Here is an 8,817-nt window from a genome sequence, read left to right as displayed (position 1 = left end):
ACACACACACACACACACACACACACACACACACATTTGTTTACTAGTGAATTGTCAAAGAACAAGCAGTAACCTTATAGTAGAGAAACCTGAGAGCTATGTTACAGTAACCTATGGAACCCAGTTAACATCAGTATTGTTGGGACAAACAAATACCTTGAGTGTCCTGAGGAGAAGCCCTAGGAAGAGGGAGACTGATCTACATAGGGATTTGAGATACAAGACATAAAGAGACTTTTACTTGGATATGTTAAAGCTGTAATGAAAGGCTTCTTCTAATCATGTGGTTATTAAATAAAAAAGAAAAGAAAAGAAAAAAAGCAAAACTTTTACTATATGAAAAGCCTCTAGGGATTAGAAACCTAAGTCTTTATTGGATTAACTAAACAGCAAAGTGTCACTGCCCAGATCCTGAAGAAGAAACAAAGCATTTGTCTAAATATCTTCATTCTGCTGACATTTGATAGATTCCTGCTATTTATGAGGCACTATGCTCTGAGATGTCAATAAAGCTTCATGTAGAACCTAGATCAGGGAGGATAAATGATAGGTAGACGTCACATGTAGAAGTGGAGGAGAGGGGCCTTACAAGTAAACACAGAGTAGAAATATGAACCTTCTAGAAACAGTCCCTCTGCAGTCAGACCTTTGCATGTGACTGGCCACAGAAGACAGTGAAATGGGAAAGGTTGGTATGCTGGAACGCGTCAGTTGTCAATTGACACACCTGGGAAGGGGGAACCTCAGTTGGGGAATTTCCTCTATCAGACTGGCCTGTGAGGCATTTTCTTGATTGTGAGTGATGTGGGAGGCCCCATCCCAATGTGTGTGATGCCACCCCTGGGTTATTTAAGAAAACAGGCTGAACACAAGCCAGAGGAGCAAGCCAGTAAGCAGCATTACTCCATGATCTGTTCCTGTCTCCAGGTTCCTGTCCTGAGTTCCTGCCTGGCTTCTGCCCATGATAGACTGTTAACTGTCAGGTGAAATATGCCCTTTCCTCCCCAAGTTGCTTTTGGTCAGTGTTTTATCATAGCAATAGAAAGTAACTAGAGGGGCTGGAGAGATGGCTCAGTGGTTAAGAACACTGGCTGTTCTTGCAGAAGACCCGGGTTTGAATCCCAGCACCCACATGGCAACTAACAACTGTCTGTAACAGTTCCCGGGGAATCTGAAGCCCTCTTCTGACCTCTGCAGCAATGCATGACACGGGTGCACTCACATACATGCAGGCAATACACGCATACACATAAAATAAAAATAATTAATAAAAAATATTATAAAAGAAAGGACAGATGGTAATGGTTAAATAATTGTTAACTTAGAATTTCTTGAGAATGATAAATTATTTTTAGTGCATCTTTTAAGGGGTGTTTGTTTGAATGATCTACTTAGTTAGGAAGAGCTGATGTTGGCACTGCAGCTGGAAAGAGCCACTCCAGCTGTGCCATGAACTATTTGAAAGCTAGAAATCCTCAATGCACAAGTTCTTGTTTGGATACTCAGCTGATTTTACAAAGGTCCTAGGCACTCTAGAAGGTTCTCATAGCATCTCTGTCATAGATGTCCTCTTTTCCTGGTCGTGATGATCTTTTTCAGAAGGATGTCAGGCTTAAAGTGCTCCTGGAAGCCCCTGCGCTACATGTTTAGCATTCTTTTGGAGCTGTCGGGGAGAAAAACTATGGACACTGTGTTCTTTGAAATGCATTGACTCTTTAGCAGTTTACAAAATGCTATCACATAGTAGGTGTTTGTGATAGAACAGATGAGCATTTGACAGATATTGAATTTTACCTCAATAGGATTACAAGGAAAGAATGAATGGTCTACTACTGATGATGGCTAACATGACGCATGTGACTGACTTGTTTGGTCAACAGCAGAGCCAGTTTACCAACAGTGCACTGTGTGGTTCTACTCGCCCTGTGCATCTATCTACCAGCACTGTAACAAGAACCTTGGGCACCCAAGAAAGGCAAGATACAGATGGAACAGACTTAGACTCATTTTGTAGCTGAGGGCCAAGTTCTGCAAAGCCTTCCTGGATCAACTAACACCTACCGAATCAGCATGCATGTTGCTAGGAAATTAATAATCACTGCTGGATGTCATTGGAAGGGTTATAATTATAATTTCTGGCTTTGCTATAATACTGGGATGACAAAATTGTGCATAAATATTTGCTGCATAATTACTCTAGTATTATGGAGGGATAGAAGATGGTACCTGTCTTGGAGGATTGGAGAAGGAGGTGTCTGCAGAGAGAATGCTTGCTTTTGAGTTGGCTAAGCATCTAGTTTTCCATGAATAGATCCCCATCCAATGCTTACCGATGATCTCAAGACCTAATAAACATTTAACATCCCCAAGTGAGCACTTAACAGAAAAACAGACCAATATAAAGCAATGTTTCTGAGATTAAAAAATGCCTTTTAATTTGAATGATTAAGGTAATTGATACTCAAATTAACAAACATTAACAGTTCAGTATCTCAATCTGAAATACCAGTAGTTATTTTGTCCTTGAACAATCACTGAAAAAACCCAACAGGAAAGATACAGTTCTTTCCTTCACAAAATGCAGATGTTTACTCAGTACTCCCATATCTCCTTTACTGCGAGGGCTCAAAGCAGAAAGGACAAAATGCCAGCAGACAATTTGCCCAGGATCATCAATATAAAATAAGCCAAGGGTGCCAGCAAACTTCCAAGAAAGTCTGCTGTCAAAAATTCTGCTTGGGTTTTTACAGATGCCAGAGGTTTAAATAAACACTTCAGCCTATCAACACTGAACCACTGAACCTGTCACACACAAAAGATCTAAAAGGAGGGACTAAGAAAGACAGAGTGATCTCATGAATAGAAATTACATTTAACTGTAAATGTCCCCCTCGCTCTCAATGGCTTCCTGGAGAAAGAGGACAGGCAATATTTTGAGCAGAGCAGTCAAAAACCATCACCATAGATGGACTATATAGAAAGCGAAGTGAATGGCATAGAATGGTCCCCACAAGTCTGAAGACAAAATGGAGAAGATTTTTGTGTTGTCACTTATCTAGAAGTGCTGATATTTTTTTCTTAAAGAGTAACTTCTATTTGGTGTCCATGAATATTTGATGTACACATATTCCTGGATTTTCAACCTGTCTGCTGCCTAAGCAGATGGCTAATAGTATAAAAACATGGAACTTATAAAATATCTGAATCCCAGGCCATTTGGTTTATCCTGAATACCAAATTGAGTATCAGAATATTTTAAGTTAAAGTGCATAATTCTCCCTACCTTGATTAGATGTTTAAAATCTGTTCCCAGATTAACTAATGAAATCACAAATCATTGAAGAGTTCAAAAATAAAACACACTAGTATGGTTTTTAAAAAATAAAATTCTTCCTTGAGATGAAAGAATTTGAAAAACAATTATATAACCCCTGCTAACTACCCTGATTATTAATATGACACACAAAAGAATCTTATTTTCCTCTGTGTCACTAAAAATTTTCTTATTTTATTGTGCATCAAAACAAGTTTACCTATTGCTTCCAAAAAAATCACTGAATATGTATAAAATTCAATTTATTTTGATTCATTTAATGAATGATATTCTATGTGTTCCACGTTTCTATCTTTAACCAACTAAGTTCTTCTGAAGGGGTCTTAATTTCTTTAACAAAGATATTGGTGGTTAATGTTGTACGTTCAGTGCCATCCTGGTAGGTGGTACAGGCATGTTTCTGGGTGGGCAGCCTGAAAGGCTAAGCCTATTCTCTCCTAGCTCTTGTCACAGCTAGAAACTCTACCATCTGCTGCTCCAGACAACTTCCCATGCTCAAGAACATGGTTTGTGTTGGAATCAGTCCCCAGTGTTGTTTTCTACCTGCCCAATGCACAGTAGAAATCACTATAAAAGCCCTCCTAAAGGAGTGAGTCCCATTCCTCCACGGGGCTGTCTCCACCATCTCACTACTCTCTGCTTCTCCAAAGCCAGACTGATGAATCACTGTGTTTTCTACCTCTGCCTTCTCCTGTCTCTTGAACTTCCCAACCCAATTGACACAAGCTTCTGACACTCTCAGATCACTGTAAATAACTTTGTCAAAACGACCAAGGACTTTCTGGTTGCCAGATACTGTGGGCATTTCTGGGACATCATCTTCCTCCTTCCTGGACCACTCTCTCCCTGCCAGCACTGGTCGGCCCTCGGCACTCCTGCTGCCTCTCTGACTATGTGGGCCACTCCTCGGGTTTCTTTGTCCTCTCCTGCCAAATTGCTGATAAGGGTGGTGTGCTGCAGAGCTTTTTTTGGAGCTGTGTTTCCACACTGCTTTATTTTTGTGTGTTCTCATTCAGGCTCATCCATAAACTGATAACAGCAGATTCTCCTCTACTACACCAGCATCTTGCCTCTTGATTTAACTTCCCAACATGCATTTCTCTCCCTCATGCCCACCCTGTCTTCTCTATCTCAGCAATTGTATCACCATGTCCCTTGAAAGTCAAGTCCAAATTTTAGTATTTTTTATTCTTGAGAATTTCAGACATGTATATAACAAAATATGATCACATCTCCCCCATTTCCTACCTCCAACTTCCCCCAGATCACTCTTAACACGCCCCTCCCCATTCATGTTTTCTTACTCTACTGAGTTCAGTTAGTGTGGCCCATATATGGGCACAGGGCCATCATATAGAACATGGGAAACCTACCGATGGCCACACCCTCAAAAAAATGATTCTCCCTCCCCCAGCAGGTATCCACTGCCAGTAGCTCCTCAGCTAGGAGGAGGCCTAGAGAGCATCACCCCATTTATGCCAACACCCCATTTATGCCAATGTTTTGGCTGTTTTCATCTTGTGCAGATCTTGTGCAGGTAATCACAGATGCTGTGAATTCAACGTGTGACAGCCGTGTCCTGTCCAGAAGACAGCATTTCACAGCACTCCTCCCTATTCTCCAGCTCTCACATTCCTTCTGCCTCCTTTCCGAGATGTTCCTCCATCATTGGTGGAGGAGGAGTTAATAAAAATGTCCCATTCAGGGCTGAGCACTCACAGTCACTTGTTCTTAGCACAAGTCTGGTTTTAGGAGCTTCTTGGCCTTTCCTTTCACTCTCTTCACGTCATACCACTAAGCCAATCTTTTTGTTTTTTTCCTGTGTCTCCACAACCACCTTCACCTTGCATAAGACGAGTGATTCACAAATGGTGGTCCCTGGGCCAGCAGCATCTATGTTATCCATGTTACCTGGGAAACTAGTAGAAATACGAATTCTGAAATATTGAGCCAAAAACTCTGAGTGTAGGAACCAGCCATCTGTGTTTGAACAGGCCCTCTGATGATTCTGATTCAGATCAGGATACTGACATCCTTTGAGTTTGTCCCAGATCATACTGTCGTGAAGATGAAAATCTTCCCAAGACTCCAACTTTTGCTTTTATTTTTTTAAAGCCACAGTACATTGTGTTCCACATGTTGTAGGACTTCTATACATCCCTGATTATATCTCATAGTGTATCACCCATCTATTTCAGTGCACCAGGCTCACAGGCCTTCTCTGTTCCATGACTTTGCCAAAAGCATGCCTATTTCTATGCCTTATTGCTAACTGTTCATTTTAATTCTTGAAATTCTCTTTGCCGGATCCTACCAAATCTGGCTGCTTCTTAACATTTAGAGCTCAACTGAGATATTAACTGCATTAAGTATTATCCTTAACTTTCATATCTACATACCAGATCATTATCTATTACCCAGTTCGTTCTCTTGTTTGTAACATTTAGTGCTACTTAAAATTATACTTGGCTATTGTTTGTCTCTCACAACCTTAAACAGATCCACGATCTCATCCATCTCAGTCATTACTCTCTTGTTGATGCCTAGAACAGCACCTGACTCACACCAATTTGTTGAAGGAATGTAATCTGTCTTCTAGTACTAACGCCTATCCCCAATGTGTAAAAATGTATGCATTCTCTTGCTTCATGCTTGCCAGGCATTGAAGTAGTTCATTTTGCTCATCTTAAAGAAACACCAGAAAATACACTTTTAAAAAGAAGGAAATAAATATGAAAAGGGAGTAAGAGAGAAAGGAAGAAACAGAGAAGAGACAGGAGATGCACTTACAATCCCACCAGCCATAGAATGTTTGTGTACTGATGATGCCCGCCCTTCACCACTGCCCCCCCCACCAGCCTGCACAGCACCTTCCAGCATTTGAAAGCTGGCCAACAAAGAGAGACTTTCCAGGCCAGTTCATGACTGATTTCTCTATGTCCTGCAAACAAAGAGTGTGGTGTCTTCAGCAATAGAGACCATGTACCTATGGAGAACAATCAAGAGCAGCATCAACAGCCTGCACTGTTTTGGGCGCCTCTGGGGCTGCTGTGACTTTTTCAAGGACACGCTATTTTGCTTACCCCTTCCCTACCTCCTCATTTCTCCATCACCCTCAATCCAGCTCTTTGACTCTTTCTGTTCCCCAGTACTCTTTCTTTCTATTTAATGCACCCTTCATGACAAGATTCTAGTTTCCTGATTTCCATATGTACTCCAGGTTAAACACACAAAAGATCTGAATTTACGATACACATATGAGAGAGAGCATGCGGCATCTGTCTTTTTGGCCTGGTTGGCCTGATTTGGTATGATTTTTTTCCAGTTCCATTCATTTACCTTAAAATTTCACAATTTCATGTTTACAGGTAAAAAATATTCTGTTTTGTATTTGTACCACATTTTCATTATCAATTCATCTGCTTATGGAAATCTAGGTTGATTCTGTTTCTTAGCTGTTGTGAATAAAGCAGAAATGAATATGGACATGCAAGAACCTCTGTAGCAAGACATAAAATCCTTTGCGTATATATGCTCAGGAAACCCTGCATGCTACAATTCCAACATACCAGCCAACATATGCCCACTAATGTGATAGCAGCAAGACAGTTTATGGGGTTAACCAATTGTTCTCTTGATTGAATTTGAGGCCTGCTCCATAGGAGGGAATTCATGCCTGGTACTATAAACATGGTCAAAACCCATGGGTGTCAGGGGTCATAGGCCTAGGAAGGAGCCTACTGTGTTGTTTTGCTAAGTGGTCATGATGTCAAATAGCTTACTAAATATGTTTGATCCATAGATTTCTGCTGCTCTCAATCTTGGTAGAGAAGCGTTTTACTGCAATGGGTAGTGGTTAGTACAGAGAACTGACTGTTCAAAGTGCTGAGTGTACTCAGACATCTATAGTTACCTGTCCTCTACCTCCTCCCCTTGCCCCAAGGCTCAGGAAACATCATGGATGAAGCGGTGGGGAGGGGAAAGTAAGAACCTGAGGTTGGTGAGGGAATGCTTTGTGATACTGTCTTCAGTGCATGACACAGCTGTTGCACACACGAATTGGCAGCAGCTATGGTTACCTGAATAAGAGCAAACCAGTTAAAAATTCCAGCACTGATGGGGGAGGAGCTACCAAGGCTCCACCCAGAGTTGAGGAACTCATGATAGTGTACAGTTAGTGAGGGAGAATCAGTTTTCTTTGTGCATATATGGGCAGGACTAATTGGACTCAGTTGATTAAAAATAAATAAATAAAAATAAAGAGAACATGAATTTGGGAGAGATGTTTTGGTGGGGGGAGGGAACCTGAGGGGAATTGGAGAAGGAGGGTGGGGGAGGATATGATTAACATACGTTGTAGGCCCTGGTGAGATGGACATGGGCCCTGTGAGTCCTCAGAACTATCTTTTCAGCTGTGAACTGAAGGCTGACAAAAGCTATCACTTTAAGGTAGATATTGATGAAAATGAACACCAGCTATCATTAAGAACGGTCAGTTTAGGAGCTGATGCAAAAGATGAGTTACACATTGTTGAGGCAGAGGCAATGAATTATGAAGGCAGTCCAACTAAAGTAACACTGGCAACTTTGAAACTGTCCGTACAACCAAGTTTCCCTTGGGGGATTTGAAATTACACCCCTGTTGTCTTAAGGTTGAAGTGCGTTGCAGGCCCTGCGCACATTAGTGGACAGCACCTAGTAGCTGTGGAGGAAGATGCAGAGTCAGAAGATGAAGAGGAGGAGGATGTAAAACTCTTAAGTATACCTGGAAAGTGGTCTGCCCCGGGAGGTCTTAGCAAGGTTCCACAGAAAAAAAGTAAACTTGCTGATGAAGTTGATGAAGATGATGATTCTGATGATGAGGAAACTGAAGGAAAATCTCCAGTGAAGAAATCTATCCAAGACACTCCAGCCAAAAATGCACAAAAATCAAACCAGAATGGAAAAGACATAAAACCATCAACACCAAGATCAAAAGGTCAAGAATCTTTCAAAAAACAGGAAAACCCTCCTAAAACACCAAAAAGGACATAGTTCTGTAGAAGATATTAATACAAAAATGCAAACAAGTATAGATAAGGCAGTTCTCAACCCAAAGTGGAAGCCAAGTTTATCAAGAATTGCTTCCGAACGACTGACCAGGAGGCTATTCAAGATCTCTGGCCGTGGAGGAAGTCTCTTTAAGAAAATAGTTCAAACCGTTTGAAATATTCCATCTTACTTCATTTCTGTAAAAGATGATACCTGGTTGTCCTTTTTATAATGCAAAGTGAGAGCTTCCCCTACCGTGTTTGATAGATGTCCAGGTTTCATTGCCAAGAATGTGTTGTCTAAAATGCCTGTTTAGTTTCTAAGGATGGAACGCCACCATTTACTTGGTTTTAAGTGCGTATGGAATGTTATGATCAGCTGTAGTGGTGATCAGACACAGTAATGGTGGAGAGACAAAAATATACATGTGAAATAAACTCAGCATTTTTAAT

General features: G+C 41.0%; 1 pseudogene; it reads left to right on the top strand.

Annotated features, from left to right (window-relative positions):
- The first annotated feature begins 7,705 nt into the window (after positions 1–7,705).
- Positions 7,706–8,526, top strand: LOC103732274 (annotated as a pseudogene).
- Positions 8,527–8,817: the final 291 nt, after the last annotated feature.

Source organism: Nannospalax galili, unplaced genomic scaffold (assembly GCF_000622305.1).
Source record: "Nannospalax galili isolate Female #2095 unplaced genomic scaffold, S.galili_v1.0 scaffold1095, whole genome shotgun sequence".
Classification (NCBI taxonomy): Eukaryota; Metazoa; Chordata; class Mammalia; order Rodentia; family Spalacidae; genus Nannospalax; species Nannospalax galili.
This window is presented reverse-complemented; position numbering and strand designations above follow the sequence as displayed.